The 20,266-nt window shown below is 40.9% G+C and overlaps 1 non-coding gene across 1 annotated transcript; it reads right to left on the bottom strand.

The window, feature by feature from the left end:
- Positions 1–1,826: 1,826 nt before the first annotated feature.
- On the bottom strand, positions 1,827–1,932 carry LOC145564408 (small nucleolar RNA R71). Its single transcript, XR_014094821.1, has one exon. It is a non-coding gene; the product is annotated as a small nucleolar RNA R71 (small nucleolar RNA).
- Positions 1,933–20,266: the final 18,334 nt, after the last annotated feature.

Raw genomic sequence — 20,266 nt, 5'->3', positions numbered from 1 at the left:
AGTGTGGGGGATTTTGATGAGTGGCATTTATGCCACTCTTTTATCCTTTTTCTCTAAGGATTCTCCCCTCATTTGCACTTGTTTGGCCCTTTTTCTAAGCATTTTTACTTAGTTTTGCTTCCTCTTTTCTTTCTCCTTTATCCTCCCTTTTCTTAGTCTTCCCGTTTTGTTCTTATTGTGATTTTCATGCTTATGCTTTGTAGGAACCATCGGGATTTTCAAGAGGAGGAAGGTAAGCTCAAGGGAAGCTATAGGAAGCATGATTCAGAAGAGGTTCGGCCGAACCTCCAGATGGTGTGGCCGAACCAAGGTGTGGCCGAACCTGCTAGTGGTTTGGCCGAACGTTGAGGCAGGGGCAAGATGAAAATTGGCAGTTTTGCAGGAGTGGCCGAACCACAGGAGTTCGACCAGACCAGGATCAGGGAGGTTCGACCGAACCTACCCATGGATCGGCCGAACCTACCCTGTAGTCCGGCCGAACCTACCCTGTAGTCCGGCCGAACCTTCCCATTTGTTCGGTCGGACCTCTCCTTTTATTAGCTGGCTCTGTACGGACTATATAAGTCCCATCTTAGAACGTTTTGAGGATTAGATTAACTTAGTTTTAATTTTTCTAAATTTTAGCTTAATCTAGAGAGAGAAACACTATTAGTCTTCATTGGTAGAGAGAGAAAGTGTGGTTTTCTTCATTGATGAACTTGGATTTTGAAGAAGGAGTTTTGTTCAATCCTTTGTAGACCTTCATCTTCAATTAATGAGCAATCTCTTACTCTTTCTCTTTACCTTTGTTTTTTTTTTTTTTTTTTGCTTATTTGCTTTGATTTTTCTTCTTTGCTTATTAATCATGTTGATGCTTATTGATTTGATGATTTATATTGTTTTCAATATGATTTGTGAGTAGTCACCTAGCCAAGGGTGTGGGGATGGTGTAGTTACTAATTGTTCATGCTTATAATGTTGGGGTTATGTTAATGGTGATTAAAGTCTTTGCATGCTTGATATTCTTTGGTCTTTCTTGCAAGTGCACATTGTTAGTTGATTAAAGATGAGTCTTTACTAACAAGTAACGGAAGTTGACTTAGTTGAGATTCATTAATATCGATAATTCTTTGTTTGCACCTTCTAATATATGGTTCTAATGTGGAAACATAGAGGTTGTGTTAGGAGAAACCAATTAACCCCGGAAGACGGTTAGATTGGACCCCTTTACTTCGGTATTCGTGCATGTTTAGTTTACCATTGATATGCTACTTTGTTATTGCATGATCAAGCGTCAACTTCACCTACCTATTTCACTTGGTGCCTAGCTATATTAATTTTAATCCATTTTGTTCTTAGTTTAACCTTCTAGTTATTCACACTTCTTGTTCCGAGATAGCTTAGACCCTAGGTAATGAATGCAGTGCTTAAGCATTTCTCCCTGTGGTTCGACCCCTCTATTTACCCTATACACGTATTAGGTCGGTAGAGCGTTATAAATTCATTTGATTTAGGTGTAGTCGCTCAACGACACGATTGTTGCCTTGTCTGTCACGGAAACCAACTTCTCAATCCATCCACAATATATTCGATTTGTCCAATCGGAGCAATTTTCCGGAAGTGCAAGTGAGGACCCTATTGAACATTTGGACCGATTCCTTGAATTGTGGGCAATGATGCAAACCAATGAAGTGAGTCAAGACTACACTCGTATGCACCTTTTCCGGCAATCTCTCACCGGACGAGCAAAGAAATGGCTAAAGCACGTAAAGCCTAACACTCTCACAACATGGAGGGAGGTGGTAAAGGCGTTCTTAAAGCGCTTTATCTCCGAAGAGAAGACTGCCAAAATGAGAAGGAAAATTGCATCATTTGAGCAAGAGGCCGATGAAAGTCTTGGTGAAGCATGGGAGAGATTCAAGGAGTAGGTACGAGCATGTCCCCACCATGAGTACAATCAAGGGTTGCTCATGGGGTTTTTCTACGACAGATTGGAGCCCATGTCAAGAGCCAATTTGGATGCGGGGGCGGGTGGTCAATTAATCAAGTTCCCTCAAAATCAAGTTGAAGCCATAATAGAAGAGGTAGCAAAGAATTACTCTTGGGGGGGCCGAAGAAGAAACGCTCCAAAGAGAGGAGGCATTTAGGAATTGGAGAAAGTTGATCAATTACAACATCAAACTGATCAACAACATCAAATTGATCAACTAACAAAAGGGCTTTCCAAATTGAACATGAGTGTGAATGCAACTTCAAGTGGTGGAGCAAGCTCTTCTCAAGTTAACTCTTTCTCTTGTCAAAATTGTGGAGGAACGAACCATGATACATCATATTGGGGATGTTTAAGCCCCGAACATGTAGCGGCATACAACACAAGGCAAGAAGGATTTAGAGGAAGCGGCGGTGGAGTATCTTGAAGAGAACCACCACCCGGGTTTGTACCTTAACCTCAACAATGGAACCAACAAGCTCAACCTTCCTATAACTCCAACCCTCAATATCAAAATCCACCTCCATCTCAACCCCAAAACCCAAGAGGAAGCTATCCGAGAAACAACCAATACATCAATCAAACCCAAGCACCTCAAAGAAATCATCAAGAACAAGCACCTCAAGCGGAGCTAACTCAAACTCAACTCCTCCAAGCCATGCATGCGCAAATGCAATATTTTGGGCAACAAATGCAAGAGATAAGAGTTTACAACAAGATGGTTGATTCACAACTAGCTCAATTGGCCGAGATAACTCCTTTCAATTCACCATCCACTCTACCCGGACAACCACAACCTAACCCATCTCACAATCCAAAACCCGATACTTACAAGGCGATCACATTGAGGTCATGAACTTTCTATGAAGGGCCAAATGAAGGGGATAGTGAGGAAAAGAAGGGAGGAGAGGAGAGTGTGAATAAAAACAAGGGAGGTGAGAAAGAAAAGGGTGATGAGATAGAAGGAGGTTCGAAGAAGAAGAAGCTTGAAAATAAGAAGACAACTTCAATTCCTAGCGAGGATAGGAATCTTGATGGACCGGTTCCTTTTCCCGGTCGACTAGCGGAGAGGAAGTTGAATGACAAGTTTACAAAATTTCTTAGTGTCATGAAGAGTTTGCATATCAACCTCCCTTTTCTTGAAGTTGTGACACAAATGCCATCTTACTCCAAGTTCCTCAAAGATATTCTCACCAACAAGAGGAAACTGAATGATGAGCTTATCACCCTTCCACATCAAGTGAGTGCTCTTGTCCAACATAAGATGCCCAAGAAGGAAAAAGATCCGGGAAGTTTCACTTTGCCGGTGAAAATTGGGAACATGGAAGCTAGGGGCGCCTTAGCTGATCTTGGAGCAAGTGTTAGTTTAATCCCTCTATCCATTGCTCAAAAACTCAATATAGAGATGATCCCTACAAGGAAGACAATTCAATTGGTCGATCTATCGGTGAAATTACCTTGTGGAGAGCTTGAGGATGTTCTAATTCAAGTGGGACACATCTACGTGCCTTGTGACTTTGTAGTGATGGATATGGAGGAAGATGTTAACACTCCTTTGATCTTGGGAAGTGAAGCTCTTAAAACTTTGGGGGCGGTCATCAATTGCAAAAACAACACCATCACATGTGAAGTGGCCGATGAAAAGATTGTCTTTGAATTTTCTAAGTTGCTCAAGACCCTCATGGTTGAAAAATGTTATAGAGTTGACGTTGTGAATGAAGAGCTAGATCACTTGGGGAGGGTTTGATGAGGCCTCAAGATCCAATGATAGAAGCCCATACATGCAAAGAAGAGTTCCACTCTCAAGAGGCTAAAGAGTTTGTCATGGCAATGGAGGAATCCTCAAAGGAGGAAGTTGAATAACAAGTTGAGATCGAGCTTGAGTCCAAGGAGGAGAAATTGGAGGAGAGTTCTAAGCCTCCTCCCAAGGTAGAACTCAAGACCCTTCCCCCTTCTTTGAAATATGCTTTTCTTGATAAGGAGGGAAAATACCCTATTATTGTCAATGCTACCCTAGATGGTCTTAATTTGGAAAAACTTCTTGATGTTTTAAGAAAATATAGGGATTTGATAGGGTATAGCATTGATGATATCAAAGGTATTAGCCCTTCTTTATGCATGCATCGTATTCATCTAGAAGATGATCATTCCACCTCCATTGAACCTCAAAGAAGGTTGTACTCCAACCTTCAAGAGGTTGTGAAGAAAGAAATTTTGAAACTACGTGAGGCGGGCATCATCTATGCTATCTCCAATAGCAAATGGGTTAGCCCGGTTCATGTAGTTCCAAAGAAGGGTGGAATGACCATAATCAAGGATGAAAAGGGAGAGGAAATCTCCACCCGGACGGTGACCGGGTGGAGAATGTGCATTGATTATAGGAGATTGAACAAAAACACCAAGAAAGATCATTTTCCTCTCCGTTTCATGGACCAAATTCTTGAAAGACTTCCTAACCATGCTTTCTTTTGTTTCTTGGATGGGTATTCAAGATTTTTCCAAATCCCTATCCATCAAAGTGATCAAGAGAAAAATACTTTCACATGTCCATATGAGACATTTTCATACCAAAGAATGCCATTCGGATTATGCAATGCTCCCTCTACTTTTCAAAGATGCATGATTTCCATTTTCTCTGAGATGCTTGAAAAAGAAATTGAAGTTTTCATGGATGATTTTAGTGTTGGTGGCTCGTCTTTTGACACTTGTCTTTTTAACCTTGAAAAAGTTTTGAAAAGGTGTCAAGAGACGAGTTTGGTTTTAAATTGGGAAAAGTGCCATTTTATGGTCGAGAAGGGCATTGTCCTAGGCCATAAGGTTTCAAAAAATGGCATTGAGGTTGATTCGGCCAAGGTTTCAGTGATTGAAAAGTTGCCCCCTCCTACTTCCATCACGGGGTTACGAGCTTTTCTTGGGCATGTTAGTTTTTACCGGAGGTTTATCAAAGATTTTTCTTCACTCGCCAAACCTTTGACCGAATTACTCAAAAAAGAGGTTGTTTTTAACTTCAATGAGGCTTGCCTTGAGGCGTTTCGTAAGCTCAAGGAAGCTCTCATTTCTTCTCTTGTTGTGCAAGCTCCGGATTGGAGCTTGCCTTTTGAGCTAATGTGCGGTGCTAGTGACTTTGCAGTAGGTGTCGTTCTTGGTCAAAAGAAACAAGGAAAATCTGGTGTCATCTACTATGCAAGTAGGACTCTAGATGAGGCTCAAAAGAATTACACAACAACGGAGAAAGAGATGTTAGCGGTAGTGTTTGCATTCGATAAGTTTCGGTCCTATCTTATATGCTCAAAAGTTATTGTGTACATGGATTACATCGCGGTGCGGTATCTCATGACCAAGAAAAAATCACAGCCTCGCTTGATCCGTTGGGTTCTCTCTCTCCAATACTTTCACATGGAAATAAGGGACAAAAAGGGAGCGAAGAACTATGTAGCAGATCATTTGTCTAGGCTACCATTTGAGAACAAGGAGGATGTACCGATTAATGATGAGATAGGATTCGAGGTTCTCATGGCTTTGGTGTCAACTTCTACCCCTTGGTACGCGGATATAGCCAACTATCTTGCGTGTGGAGTCGTTCCCCCGGAGTACTCTTCTCAACAAAAGAAGAAGTTTTACAAGGAAGTGAGAAGGTAGTTTTGGAATGACCCATACCTATTCAAGCAATGTGGAGATGGCCTTTATCAGAAGTGTATTCCAGATCATGAAATTCAAGGAGTTCTTGAGCATTTCCACTCACTACCATGTGGAGGACATGGTGGTGTTGACAAAACAGTGGCAAAAATCTCTCAATCTTTATTGTGGTGGCCGACGATGCATAGAGACACCCACCAATTCGTTGCGCAATGTGATAGATGTCAAAGGAGCGGAGGCATTACCAAGAGGGACGAAATGCCCCAACAAAGTGTTTTAGAAGTTGAACCCTTCGATGTTTGGGGGGTAGATTTTATGGGGCCTTTCGTTTCTTCTTGTGGGAATCTATATATCTTGGTAGCGGTTGATTATGTGACGAAATGGATTGAAGCCATACCCTCAGCTACCAATGATCACAAGGTTGTGCTTAAGCTTCTAAAGAAGATCATTTTTCCTAGGTTTGAAGTTCCGAGAGTGCTTATTAGTGATGGAGGCTCCCATTTCGCTAAAAATAAATTTGAAGCTCTTCTCAAGAGGTATGGCATTCATCACAAGGTTGGATTACCTTACCACCCTCAAACTCAAGGACAAGTGGAGGTCTCGAATCATGAAATCAAAAATCTTCTTGAAAGGATGGTGAACAAATCAAGGAAAGATTGGTGTCTCAAACTTGATGACACACCATGGGCTCTTAGGACGGCGTACAAGACTCCAATCGGCACGACCCCCTATAGGTTGGTCTATGGAAAGGCTTGTCACTTGCCGGTTGAGTTATAATACAAGGCTTGGTGGGCCATCAAAGAGCTCAATATGGATTTATCGTTGGTCGGTGAGAAGAGATTGCTTAGGCTCAATGAACTTGAAGAGCTTAGAGATGATGCTTATGAGAGCTCAAGGTTATATAAGGAGAAGACCAAAAAGTGGCATGACCAACATATTCGAAACAAGAACTTTTAGGTTGGAGACAAGGTTTTGCTTTTCAACTCAAGGATTCGTTTGTTTCCAGTTAAACTCAAATCAAAGTGGTTGGGTCCTTTTGTGATATCAAAGACTACTCCTTATGGCTCCTTTGAGTTAGATGCGGATGGTAACAAGTTCATGGTTAATGGTAATCGTTTAAAGCATTACTTTTGCAAGGAAGAAGTTGGTATCATCGAATGTATAATGCTTAATCCTTTGGATCCCAAGCCTCCCACTTGAAGAATTTTTCTCATGGTCAAGCTAGTGACCTCATAAAGAAGCGCTTCTCAGGAGGCAACCCGAGTCTTTAATCCTTTTCTCTTTCCTCCTTTCTTGATGCTTTGTTATTTTCCTATCTACAATGTTGGATTGTTGGATTTTTGAATTTTTATTGTGTTGGAATTTTTGGTATGCTTCGCCTTAGCATGATGGTATGGTGTTTAGTGTGTTTTGAAGAGGGGTGTTTGTGCATATTGTGTTGCAAAATGGGCATTTTTTGAAAAAGCCAGGTGGTTCGACCGAACTCCCTGAAGGTTCGGTCGAACCTTTTGAAAGGTTTTCCCGAACCTTCTTGAGTTCGGTCGCACCTCCTCTGAAACCTCAAGTTGAAAACTTTCTGCCAGAATTGCAGAAATTAATATTCTAGAGTAGGTTCGACCGAACCTTAGTTTGCCCAAACATTGCTATGTTCGGTCGCACCTGCTCTGGAAATAAAACTTGAAAACTTTCTGCCATTTTTGTGAATTTCAAGTTAGAGAGAAGGTTCGACCGAACCTTGAGCAAGTTCGGCCGAACCATTTCAAGAGTTCGACTGAACTTACCCATGGTTCGGCCGAACCTTTGTCGAATTTTTTTAAAAAAAGGGGGCTGCTCTTCTTTTCCAATTCATTTCATTCGACCCCCTATCTCTCTATTCTCCTCCTTCTCACTCTAACCTGCATTGCAATCTCCTCCTACAACCTCAAACCTACATCAAAATCACTCCAATATTCTCTTTTTCTCACTTATTTTCCATCTTATACTCCATTTCTACAATCTCCGCCAAAAATTCCTCACAAAAATCCCAATTTTTCATTTTCCCCAAAATCTAGGGTTTGAGTGTTTTGGTGTTTTTGGGTTTCTACTTACTTACAATCAATTGTGGTATGGTTTTCTTAACTTTTGCAAGTTCATTTCTTCAATTTCTCATAGTTATACCATGTTTTGCATGTTTAAATATGAATTGTGGTATTCTTGAAATTGTTAGTAAGAACTTGCTTGATTCTTGTGGTTCTTTGGATTTACATGTTGCAATTGATTGGTAATTGATATTAGAACATGTTGTTATCATGATTATGCATGTATACCTTGGTTTTATTTGATCTCAATGTCTTTGCTTAAATATGTTGATTTCATGCTAGGGTGTTCATGCTACTATTTGGTGATTGAGGAATTCATGAATTGGATGTTGTTGGAGAATGATTCTTTTTATTTTTGGTTTGATTTTGATGGTTTGGTGAATGATTATCACGTAATTAGGAGACATCATGCAAAAATTTACCTAGACTTTGTTAGGACTTATATATGAATGTCATAGGGTTTCTTGTCCATGCCTTTGTTTAAATGTGTCCATTTATGCCTTGAATTGTATTTTTGTCATCCTTTATATCTATTTCACAACTCAAGGAAACTACTTTCACGCATACACTTGTACCGTGGTAGCTTCTTATGACATCTCTTATCAAATTTTCCTAATAATAGCTCTTGGTAATTTTGTAGAATCATGGTTTTCGGAAAGAGCAAGTCAAAGAGGAAGAGAGTGGGTGAATCTTCTTCAACGAGTTTCCCGCCTCCTCCCGGCATAAATGATCATAGCATAATTGCTCCGAATGAGCACTTTTGGGACGTCTACAAATCCCTCATCAATCGTCCCATCCGTTCAACATGGTTCTTTTGTCCTACAACGTTGCAAAAGCTCGGTATATTGGATGAGGTAGTCCGGTTAGCACAAAATTTTTGATGGGGTGAATTCATCTACCTTCACGCTCACACCTATGAGCGAGTGACTTTGGAATTCCTTGCCTCTCTCCGCAAGGAAGTCATAGAGCCGGATTTTAACGATGAGGAACCTCAACTTGTGATACATTTTCGCATGTTCAATGGGGATCACTCCCTAACCGAGAGTGATCTAAACGAGATTTTCCATTGGCATGCGACCGGGCTAGATCATCCTTGCGAGATGAATTCCACTCATCGCATCCCCTATAACGAGCAAGAATGGTTGAGGAGCATATCCACCAGGGATAGTTTTCGAACTAACACATCTAAGGTCAACAACATCATCCACATAGCCATGAGATATTTTGCTCGGCCTCTCCAATATGTCGTTTTATTCAAAGCAAACCTCGGATCAATGGTTAAGGATGAGGTAGCTTGTCTATTTTTGTCCGACAACCCTCAGCGCCTCAAGTTCTAATGCTCTTCCACCTTCATCTAAAGGCTTTTGGATACTCGGGACAACCGTCTTGGTGACGACATTTTTATGGGGGGGCATGATCACTATCATTTCCCTCTCCTTGAAAGATGGAGCTGGCAAGGAGCAAATAGAAATGCTCCCCTTTGTGCACCAAACCCGAGAGGAAGTCACCGACGAGTTTCCTCCCTATTCTCTCTCCCTTAGTGTTCTCCGTCACAACCGCTTCATCAACTACTCCACAAGCAAGCGCAAATTCATCCTCTTAGTGGACAAAGAGGTTGAATGGTGTGTCCTTCCGGACCCATCCCTCACTACGGTGGACCACTCCTCTCCTCTCAAATGGAAGATCCCCCGGCAGCACATCCCCGATGAATTAAAAAAAACAAGAGGCCGGGGTGCAGTTCCTCATCCTCCACCGGTCCACCGCCACTAGCAAACCGTTCCCCCCCTTAGCGGGGGAGGTGAGGCATCTTCCTCTTCCTCCTTTCCTCCTTTTGATATGAATGATCTCCGTAGTACCCTCGAGGATATCGGCCGGGATAACCAAGCTTCCATTGAATAATAGGGGTATTACGGGAGGATGAATTATGATAACCTTGTACAAGCGGGCATCCAAGCGCCCTATGTTAACTACCCCTACCACCCTCCTCAAGAGGGTCCGGTTCCACATTGGGACCCCTATGACCCCAACAACCCTACCCCCAATGTCTACCCCTATTGGGAAGGTCCCATCGACCCTTCTCAACGCATTGGCACCCCACCTTATGATCCTTATCGCCCGGGTGGGTGTGATCCGGCTTATGATCCGGCTCGCACATCCACCCCAAACCCTTTTGATGGTGGTTGGGGTGGCCCTATGAGCATTTTAACCAACCCTTCCACCTAGGTCACTCCCAGGTTCGATTTTGAGAACCCTCCTCAACCTAGAGGGCAGGGAGAAAGGACCCCATGATGAGGGTTCCCTTTCTTCCCCCCGGAACTTCTAACTTTTAAATTTTTCTCGGGACGTGCAAAAGACTAGTGTGGGGGAGGATGTTCCTTTTGGGTTGGTTGAAGTGTACATAGGAGGGTAGTGTGGTAGGGTAGTGGCTTGTACATGAGGAGGACTATTGAGGATTGTGGCCTTGTTGTAGTTGATGATGTTGTGATGGTGATGTGATGATGTGATGATGATGATGATGATGTGATGGTGATGTTTTGATGATGTTTTTATGATGATTTTTGCTGGTTTTTGATGATTTTTGAGCTTTGTGTAGGCAAAGATGCTCCCAAGGAAAAATCCAAAATTCCCGACAATCCAAATTCCCTTAATCCAAATTTTGTTGATAACTTTTTATTTATTTTTCTTTTTATCTATAACTTTAGTCTTTTTCTTTGGTTTATAACTTTTTTTTTCTTTTTCTTGTTTTGTCATAGTTTCTTTTGTTTTGGCTCACCTTTCTTGAAGCTTGAAAGCGGAAACGAAGGAAGTTAAGGAGCAACACAAGCTCCCTTGGTGAGATTGTATGAATTATCTTGTCTTCCATTTCAAGTGGCATTTGGTGAGACCTTTCCTCTCTTTTATTTTCTTTTTTTTTGGGTGTTTAGCTTAGGTTTAGCTGAGGAAGAAGTTGAATGGTTCGAGGATGTTTGTTTTTGGTTATATGGAACCTGGGATCGTTGATGTTGTTATCGAACGATCACTTGTATGACGATTAGGATTTAATTGAATTATATGCCTCGTATGTGAACCTTTTTTATTTCTTCCTCTTTCTTTTGTTTCGTTTTCCCCTTTTTTAGTTACAAGCATAATTATGACAATTTGAAATGATTTTCGATGTGTAATTTGCTCACTCTTTTGGATTGGTTTTCCTCGATGTGTCTTTGAATGCTTATCTTCCTAGTTGATGAGGGTCTACACGGTTTGAGAATACTTTGCGTTGAATTAGACACATTGTAAGCTAAGATAGCCCGGTTTAGAACTTTTGAGGACGTTTGAACCCCTAGTTCACGAGAAAGTGGTAAGATGTTGTTGCTCTCTATGGTGGATAGGATTCCCTTGGTTAGTATTTGCTATATTTCTTATCCCGTGTGAGCGTCATTTGTTCTAGCCTTCATCATTCTTGTGAGCGGCATTTAGGATCATTAACTATGAATGTCTTAATCTTTGTGTTGGCAACTAGCTCCCAAGATCGTGACCATATAACTCTAGAGGAGGAAGAGGGAATTTCTTCTCATTTTTCTTTGTTTTCTTTGTGTTTTATAACAAATTTGGTTTTCATTTTTACATTCACCCTCTTGCTAACCAATTTGAGCCTTATTTCCCCTTTCTTGACTTAGCCATATTAAAACCTATCGGCCTATGTTCTACCAACCCTTGTAGTTAGTAAAGCATTGACTTGTGAGGTTCGAGTTTGATAATGTTGAAATTGAGCAAGAAAGTTGTGTAATTAGGTTCAAATAAGGTTTTCAAAGATTATTCATGAAAAGAGTACGCAAAAAGGTTTGGCAAGAAAGTTGAAACTCATGAAAACCAAGCAAAAAAAAAAAGAAAAAAAAAAAAGAAAAAAAGAAAAAGAAAAAGAAAAAGAAAAAGATTGAAGTAATGTGGTGTGGTTTGTTTTGAAAGGTTGTAAGTTTGAGAATAGGTTCAATTCTTAGGATGTTCTTGAGAGATGGCCACTCTCACGCTTCACTTAGGAATTGCCACCAAAATTTTGAAATTGTTTCCCAACCATAACCCCTAGCCATGACATTACAACCCTACTTAAGACCCTTGGATTCTAGAGGGGCGTGGTCAATGAACGGTGGAGGGAGATAGATTTCAACCCTATGGAGAGAGTATGCATAGTTGACATGTCGGGATGACCCTATGATTCCACATAAAATTTTCTTTTTCCGGTTCTCTCGAGGAACCATGAGGATCTAGCTGAAAGGAATGGTGTCCTTCGAACAAGTGTACTATTCCGTTAGTGGGTTTAGAATTATTAGAAAGCTAATATATTCAGTGAGGTCAAGTGATCGGAATGCCTGGGTGGAGGCCGCTTCTGATCAGTAATATTAATGAATAATTAATATTACAGCTTAATCTTGACTGAACCCTTCGGGTCACACCCAAGCATTTAACAAACCGAACCGACGAATTAATTCGGAAGGAATTAATGAGTCGACCGAGTAATATTTATTTAGACGTCGGAAATTCGAGCTTAGAGCGTCGAAACCGAGCGTCGGAATTCGAGTCGAAAAATAGTGAAAGACGAGACGAGAAATAGTAATAAATCAACAAAAGACCAAAATACCCCAAGCATCGGAATGCCCAAGAAAACCGAGTGCTAAGGGTGTATGGCCTAGCATGGTGGCTAGCATGCGCACCAAGCCGAGCCTAGGCTGGCTGGTTCGTGCTAGCGCACCCATGCTAGCATCGCAAGGCTAGGTGTTGCCTAGTGCGTGCTAGCATGCTAGGAGCAGCCTTGTGCGCGCAATGGCTAGCAAGCCATGCCGCAACAAGCTACAGCAGTTAGCACGCTAAGCGCGCCAGCTCGCCACAGCTAGCAGCAGCATGGCTAGGCCATTGCTTTCTGCCTAGCAGCGCTGGCCAAGGCACAAGGCCAGCAGCAGCCCGCACAAGCATGCTGGGCTTGCTGGCCAGCAGCGCCTGGCAGCCTGCATGCGAGTGCTGGGCCTGCTGGGCTTGCTGGGCGTGGCTGTCACGGACAGCAGCACATGGCAGCCCACCTTGGCTGCCTTGGTGCCCAAGGGTGGGTGCCATGTGGCTAGTGGTCCTTGAGTGTGTGTGGAGTGAGGTGGCCGGTTATGGGAGAGGGAGTGGGGAGCAAGTTTGGTCCCCCCCTTCTCCAAGTGGTCCTCACCTAACCACTCACATGAGCTTGCCACTTGTTGATTTATTACTAGCTTGATTAATAAGTTTATTTTAGCTTTAAAATAAAATGGAAAAATCATACTATCCCACATTGATGGGAGAGTAAATGATACTCCCATCATTTCCTCTAAATACCCAAATATGGGCATTGGGAATGATGCTTGAGTAAGAGTTGGAAAAGGCATCACAATTAGTGAAAACCTTTGAACTCAATATAATTACTCGGGTTTTATTGGTCGGGTCTTGCTAACCCCAAGACATTGGACCTAGTCGGTTTTGTTGGTGCGGGTGGTCTTCGTTGGAGGTCTCCGTGTGAGCGGGACTTGAAGTTTTCAAGTAAGAGCTCATTTTGGAGCGAAGCACGCGTCAAAGATTTTATTTATTGCGAGTGCGGTCTTGTTTTTGGGTTTGTTTCCGCGGTGAGTCGGACTCACCAAACCCTAACAGCGGTATCGGAGCCTTGCTCGTTTATTTTTAAAATCATAATATTTTCAAGGTGTTTTTATGGCTTAATTTTTGTGGTTTTAAGTTGCTAATTAGATTAGTAACTCGTTTTTCCAATTTTTAACTCGTATTAGAGCTGTCTTCAGCTCCTGAACCCAGGTTTCGACCCAAAAATAGTGAATTTTGGGTGGAAAAGGCGTTCTGGAAATGGTTTTACCCTCTTAGGGCTCGGTTTTTAGCCAAAAAACGACCAGAAATGCATTTTTCGAGGGAATTTTCGTTTTGACGAAAAATTTTAAGTCTTTCTAACCTTGAAAATTGACTGCATATTTATGGTGGTTATGTATTTGGTTCTTTCCTTAATTTATATGCAATTTTAGACCACTTTAAGCATGATTACTTGGTAGTAATTGGTGCTTGAAAGTTTGGTTTTATTTTTCACATAATTGCAAATTGATTGCATTAAGTGTGAAATTGTTATTCTTTGTTGCTTCCAAGTACTATAGATTCAATCTTTATTTATGATAAGTGATTGAAACTTTGAGTTACTAAATTCCATGAATTTTGGTTAAACTTTGTTGATTTAATCATTTTTTAGTTGATTGGAATCATAAAGTTTAAAACTTGTGATTGAAATTGGTTTGTCTTCATATTGGAAGATATAATTTTTCATGAAGTCACAAGTATTAAAGTTGGAGTCTTTATTGAACTTATGTTCATTTTTTCCAACTCCCTTTTATTTTGTCAAAATCTCAAGATTAATTTAAAGTGATTAAATTAATAGTGAGAATTGCCCTAATTTATTTTATTACACCAAGTTAAACCAATTTTATTAAAGAATGGTTCATGGAAATAAATTTGGTTAATTGCATTTGGATGAATTATTTAAGTTGGACTTGTTATTTTTCATTTTTCCTCAAAATTGATTCTAAAATTAATTTAGAATTGATTTATAATGTCACACACAAAAATCGATAATTTTCGAAGCATTAGCACGCAACACGAGGCCTAAGAGCCCCGAGCTAGCTCTCGGCCAGCTGGGCTGCTCACGCAACCCATATGTGGCTGCCGAGGCTGCTGGGCACTTCGTTCTTAGGTGCTTGGTGCTGTGCGTGTGTGTGTGCGAGGAAGGGCGTGGGCTGCTGCTCGCTGCCAGCAGCATAGCGCGCCAGCCAGCAGCAAGCAGCAGCATGGCGCAACAGCAGCATAATGTTGTGCGCGCTGTGCATGCTGCTACGCTTGGCTGGGCTGGGCGTAGCGCATGCGAGCACAAGCAACCCACATGCATGCTTGGTGTTGCAAGGGTGCGCATGGGCATACTACGTTCTTGTTGTACGGTACGTACAATCCCATAATTGGCATAATAACCCCGGGTTATTAAGGCGATGCTATTTTAAAGTTAATTTTAGCGTTGCTTAATATGTAAATAAGGATTTTTTTTTTGGACTCCAATTCTTAGTGCTAGGCACTTAGACATTTTGGAATTCGTAATTTTGCTTAAATTGTCGTTTTAATTATTTTAATTATTTTGTTTATTTAATTAAAATTTTTGGAGGCTAGGCCTCGGTTTTTGAGCGACATTTGCAAAAATTAATTTTGGCAAATATTTGGGTTCACCGACTTAATTAATTGGATTAGTTAAGTTGGATGCGGAATTTAGTGGGAGCGTCTCTAAGTTATTACCATAACCGGTTAAAACAACTTTGACTAGTTTAATTAGGCGTGTTAATTGGATTAACCACCTAGATTAGTTACTAGTTCTCGCGCGTTTTATGCATTGTTACTTGTTTATCGTTGTAAAATGCATGGGCCATTCACAGATAGTGAATGGATGAATGGAATGTAAATTCTCTCACAGGTTTTATGAAATGGCAACTAATGGGGCCCGATTAGGATAGAAAATACGGATTGTGATCCGTGATGTATTTTTGTAAATCTAAACACGGTCTGCGAACCGTTGAGTATTTTTGTACCTTAATATTTAGATTAGTCCTAATCGTAGATACTAGCAATTGTAATATTTTGGTCAAGTCTTGAAGACGGGGTTCTTAGAAGACAAAGCCATGAAGTTGCAAATGAAGACCTTTTGAAGACTTGAAGATCTCAAGGGGTCATGCTAGTTGCCAAATGCATCTCTATTTATGTTTTCGATATATATATGAATTATATGTTAGATGCATGTTTAGGATTTCGAATGTTGAGATGATTAATTAAGTTCACTTAAATCAACCAACATAGAAATCCTAGGTCCCTAAAATATTGAGTAAAACTTGCCATTCCAAAGCACACTTACCAACCGAACGAGGGTAGTGGTGGGCTACGCCAAAGCGAGGCATCACTACTTCTCCAAGGAACGTAAGGCATACCGGGTATGCAAGGTGGTTTTGGTTATACTCAACGATATGAGTGATGGAGTCCTAACATGTCGTGGCAAAGTGAATAAATTGTTTAGAGAGAATTGGATGCGACGATTTATTCAACCAAGAGTGGCTTGGAGCCATTAGCAAAGCGTTGCTTACCTTAGGAGATTGAGTGTTAAAACAAGCCAAAGCATGCTTAACCACTCTTTGTTTCTTTGGATCTTGGAATCGACTTATTCTCACCTAAAATGGGGACAATCTTTAATGTGTGAATAAGACGTTTTAATAAGTTTGATTAAAATGCATGAATTCAATCTTATTTAAGTATAATGAATGGTTTTTCATTACAAATTCTTTTAATTGTAGAATCATGTCTTCAAATAACTCAAACAACCAATTCTCGTTACGCTCAATTCTCAATAAGGAGAAGCTGAGTGGGCCAAATTTTCTTGATTGGCAAAGGAACTTGCGAATTATTCTCATGCAAGAGCAAAAGGAATATGTCCTTGATGAGGAAATGCCCGAAGCTCCCAATGAGTAGGTGACTCAAGCTGCCCTAAATCGATGGCAAAGTGCCAATCAAGATGTCAAATGCATCATGTTGGCCACAATGTCTCCTGAGCTTCAAAAGACTTTCTTTGAAAAAGAGACGGCTTTTGAGATCATTTCTGAATTGCAGAATATGTTCCAAGAGCAAGCCCAAACTGAAAGGTTTGAAACCCACAGGCAGATCCTTGAGAGCAAGCTCAAGAAAAGAGATCCAGTCAGCCCACATGTACTCAAAATGATTGGATTGTTTGAAAACGTGGGAAGGCTTGATGCGGGGTATTCAACCGAGATGGAAATTGACATCATTATCCACTCACTGCACAAAGGCTATGATCAGTTCAAGATGAACTATAATATGCACTGCATGGAGAAAACCCTCACCGAGCTTCATGGTAAGTTGAAGCAAGCTGAGCAAACGCTCAAGGATGAGGGGAAGCATGATATGCTCATGATTAAAAAGGGCAAGCCGTTCAAATTTTCGGGCAAGAAGAAGAAAGGCTTTAAGGGGAAAGGTAAGAAGAAAACTTTTCCGCCTAAGTCTAAAGCTACCAAGGATAAGAAGGTAGCGTCTTCTAAATCTGATTCCGAATGTTTCTACTGTAAGAAGAAGGGACATTGGAAGAGATATTGCCTCAAGTTCAAGGAAGATAAGAAGAACGGAACCGTTGCTTCTGAATCAGGTATATTCGTTATAGACTTTAACTTCACTAGCTTAACATCATGGGTATTAGATACCGGATGTGGCTCACACCTTTGTTCCAATTCTCAGGGACTAAGGAACGCTAGAAGGCTAGAGAAGGGAGAGATTTAACTCCGGGTCGGCAATGGAGCCAGAATTGGTGCCGTATCCGTAGGAACTCTCAGTTTGTCTTTGCCCACCGGGCTAGTTTTGGAACTCGATAATGTTTATTATGTTCCTAACATTACCAAAAACATTATTTCAATTTTGGCGTTGGACGCCAAAGGTTTTGAATTTCGAGTAAAGAACAAAGAATGTTCGTTTTATCTCGATAATGTTTTATATGGTATTGCACATTATGAAAATGGCCTTTATGTGCTTTCTTTAGACAAACAAGTTTATAATGTGAATAATGATACCAAAAGAGCTAAGACCATAGAGTCAAATCAGACTTACTTGTGGCATTGTCGTCTTGGCCACATTAACATCAAACGCATCAAGAAACTTCTACAAGAAGGTGTTCTTGACTCTTTCGATTTAGAATCGTTTGAGAATTGCGAGGGATGTCTATTAGGCAAGATGATTAAACAGCCATTCTCCAAGTTGGGAGAAAGGGCAAGTGACTTATTAGGTCTTATACATACTGATGTATGTGGACCAATGAGCTCAACCACAAGAAATGGACATTGATATTTCATCACCTTCACAGACGACTATAGTAGATATGGCTATGTCTACCTCATGTTGCATAAATCTGAATCATTTGAAAAGTTCAAAGAATTTCAGAGTGAAGTTGAAAATCAGCTTGGCAAGAAAATCAAATTCCTTCAATCAGATCGAGGTGGTGAATACTTGAGCCAAGAATTCAATGACCATCTGAAAGAAAAGGGTATACTTTCAGAATTGACACCTTTAGGAACTCCACAATGGAACGGAGTATCCGAAAGGAGAAATCGGACCTTGTTAGACATGGTACGATCAACAATGGGTCTTAGTGATCTTCCTATCTTTTTCTGGGGGCACGCACTTCTAACTGCGGCAATAACACTGAACCGTGCTCCATCAAAAGCTGTAGAAAAGACTCCATATAAATTATGGACGAAGAAACCTCCCAGGTTATCTTTTCTAAAGATATGGGGATGCGAAGCATATGTCAAGAAATTGATTTCTGACAAACTTCATCCCAAATCTGACAAGGTTTACTTTGTGGGCTACCCAAAAGAAACCAAAGGGTATTACTTCTACAATAAATCGGAGAACAAAGTGTTTGTTGCTCGCGATGGTGTCTTTTTGGAGAAGGAGCACCTTTCCAAAATGACAAGTAGGAGGAAAATCGAACTCGACGAAGTTCGTAAGGATGAGCAACAAAATCATAATGACAGTCAAAGTGCTCAAACAACGTCTGTTGACGCAGGTCAAAATGATCAAAATGTGCAAAGTCGAACCGACAATGCAAATGCTCAATCCATTACCCTACGTAGGTCTTAGAGGCCGAGTTCTCAACCTGATAGATATCTTGGTTTAGTATTAACTGAGAATCAGGACATCCTGATTATGGATGGAGATGAACCGGCAACCTACAAGCAAGCGATGGCAAGCACCGACTCTGCTAAATGGCAAGATGCCATGAGATCTGAAATGGATTCCATGTTTGAAAATCAAGTCTGGGACTTGGTTGACTTACCCAAAGGTTATACACCTATTGGATGTAAGTGGATTTTCAAGTTAAAAACCGACAAAGATGGAAATGTATTCATTTACAAAGCTAGATTGGTGGCAAAAGGTTACAGACAAGTTCATGGTATTGATTACGATGAAACCTTTTCACCAGTCGCAATGCTTAAATCCGTTCGGATCCTCCTAGCAATTGCTGCATATTACAATTATGAAATATGGCAGATGGACGTCAAAACCGCCTTCCTTAATGGCTATTTGGAAGAAACTGTGTATATGACACACCCTGAAGGTTTTGTCGACCAAAACAATGCTAGGAAAGTTTATAAGCTTAAGAAGTCCATTTATGGACTAAAGCAAGCAAGCAGAAGTTGGAATCTGCGATTCGATGAAGCCATCAGTAAGTTTGGTTTTACCAAGAATCCAGATGAATCTTGTGTTTACAAGAAGGTTAGTGGGAGTGACATCGCCTTCCTAGTCTTATATGTCGATGACATATTGCTCATTGGAAACAGCATTCCGTTGTTAGAGTCTGTAAAGCCCTTGCTTGGAAAGTGCTTCTCAATGAAAGACTTGGGAGAGGCTCAGTACATACTAGGCATCAAGATCTATAGGGATCGATCGAAAAGGATGATTGGATTGAGTCAGAGTACTTATATTGATAAGGTACTTGCTCGATTTGGCATGGAGGAGGCCAAGAGAGGTCACCTGCCAATGTCACATGGCATAACCCTAAGCAAGAAGCAGTGTCCACAGACACCTGATGAGCGGGTAAGAATGAATCAGATTCCATATGCTTCGCTTATTGGATCGATCATGTATGCCATGATATGTACTAGGCCAGATGTATCGTATGCCTTGAGTGCTACGAGCCGTCACCAATCAGACCTAGGAGAGGCGCATTGGACTGCGCCGAAAAATATCCTAAAGTACCTGAAAAGGAACAATGGATAAATTCCTGGTGTATGGTGGTGCAGAGGATTTAGTTGTGGAAGGTTATACCGACGCAAGCTTCCAGACAGACAGAGACGATTTCAAATCGCAATCTGGATATGTGTTCTGTCTAAATGGAGGGGCGTTTAGTTGGAAGAGCGCAAAGCAGAGTACAACTGCAGATTCTACAACTGAAGTCGAATACTTAGCAGCTGCTGAAGCAGCTAAGGAGGCTGTTTGGATTCGTAAGTTCGTTGGTGAACTTGATGTTATACCCTCTATAAAGGGTCCAATAGCCCTCTATTGTGACAACAATGGAGCTATTGCTCAGGCCAGAGAGCCTAGGGAACATCAGAAGGTCAAACATGTCAAGCGGCGATTTCACATGATTTGAGAATGGAAATCAGAGGGTGAAATCAGAATTTGCAAAGTTGGAACGGATGACAATGTAGCAGATCCACTTACTAAACCTTTGCCTCAAGTGAATCACAACAAGCACGTTGAGGCAATGGGAATCAAGCATGTAGGAGACTGGCTTTGATTTCCTTGTTTAGTGTTTTAGTTAATTTTGAGAAAAAATTAATGTAAGACGCTAAGGAAAACCATTCAAGTTTTGGAGTAATATAAAATTTCATGCAATATTTTATTAATCCGTTATGCTATTTAATTGTGTTTTAGGATTAAATAATGAGTCCATTCGATTATGAGAATATTCAAAATAGGGTATCAAGACCAGTCTTGGTAAGGA

Source organism: Chenopodium album, chromosome 1, assembly GCF_948465745.1.
Source record: "Chenopodium album chromosome 1, dcCheAlbu1.1, whole genome shotgun sequence".
NCBI lineage: Eukaryota > Viridiplantae > Streptophyta > Magnoliopsida > Caryophyllales > Amaranthaceae > Chenopodium > Chenopodium album.
The sequence above is the reverse complement of the archived record's forward strand: the minus strand, read 5'-3'. Positions and strand labels throughout refer to the sequence as shown.